This window comes from Corapipo altera, unplaced genomic scaffold (genome assembly GCF_003945725.1).
Source record: "Corapipo altera isolate COAL_440 unplaced genomic scaffold, ASM394572v1 71, whole genome shotgun sequence".
Lineage (NCBI taxonomy): Eukaryota > Metazoa > Chordata > Aves > Passeriformes > Pipridae > Corapipo > Corapipo altera.
The window spans coordinates 6,110,623-6,111,973 of NW_020884916.1; positions in this window are offsets into that span (position 1 = coordinate 6,110,623).

Genomic DNA, 1,351 nt, shown 5'->3' on the forward strand with positions numbered 1-1,351 from the left:
AGGGCTGTTTCCCAGGGTACCCCCTGAACCAGTCTTCTGAACAGGCCGAAATCTGCCCTCTGGAAGTCCAGCCTAGAGGTTCTGTAGCACTGCAGCCCATAGTTTGCTCCCATTCTGGCGTCCTAGGACGAGGGTTTGCCTCTTCAACCCCCCAAACCTTTGCAGTCCACCGCCAAAAGCACTTGGTTAATTCGCGGCGGGGCCGGGCTGCACCTTGGCAGGAGCCGCGTCTCCCGCAGCCGAGGCGCTGTTCCGAGGGATGGTTTGCTCCGAGCAGGAGGGATCCCTGCATGTCCCGAGCGCCTCAGGAAGCTCAAGCACGCCTCCTGAAGGCAATCCTCACCCAGGGTCCCCCCCAGCTCCCGTGAGCTCCCCGCAGGCAAAATAAGGGGGGTCCGCGCTCCCCTGACAAAAGAAGTTTATCACGCACGAGCAAATCACGGCGCTGTCGTGGGGTTTGTGCTCGCGGAGCTCAGGTCAGGAGCACCCAGACAGGGTGTTATCCTGCTTTTCTGGGTTATTTTTGGCTCCCTGGCAGCATCTGGAGAAGCTCACAGTCTGTAGGCTGTTTATCTCTGCGGCACATCTGTAGGGCAGGGAAGTGCTGTCACCCCCTCTCCCCCGGAGGAAAGGAGGGGATTTACTTTGCAAACGGTCGGGAGCTGAGCTGTGGGGAGAGGTCAAGTGTCTGGGCTCTGAAAAGAGCAGTGCCAGTGCACCTCCCCGGAGCAATGTCAAAGCATCACAACCCCCGAGGGGGCACAGGACCCCAGACTGCTCTGGTTGGAAGGAACCTTAAAGCCCATCCAGTCCCACCCCTGCCATGGGCAGGGGCACCTTCCACTAGCCCAGGTTGCCCCAAGCCCCGTCCAACCTGGCCTTGGACACTTCCCTGGATCCAAACCCACAGCAGGATTAACTGACTCAGTCAGGTCCATGCAGGACCTAGAGAGACAAAACAGGACAAAGCCCCATTTCTGCTGCACTGCTCATCCTCAGCACAGCCAGTGCTCCTTCACAGGTTTTGTTACCCTTTGTTATCCTCCTGATACAGCTGGAAACTGGAGCACAAGGAAAGGGAGGATTTGCCCACATTTACCCATCCCTTGGCACAGCCACTGCTGAGTCCCCCGGGGCTCAACAAACCTCCCCAGGCTCAGTGTAAGATGATTCCAGTGCTCTCCCTCCAGCAAACACACAGACACTGCTGATATTTGTTTTAATTGCATTTAAACCCCATTTTCCAGCTTGAAGCAAGAGCAAATAAAATCCACACTGCTGTTATAGTGGAGCTCTTCCTTTCCTACAACTAAAAAAATCAGAATGCCTTTCTTTCTTTCTTTCTTTCTTT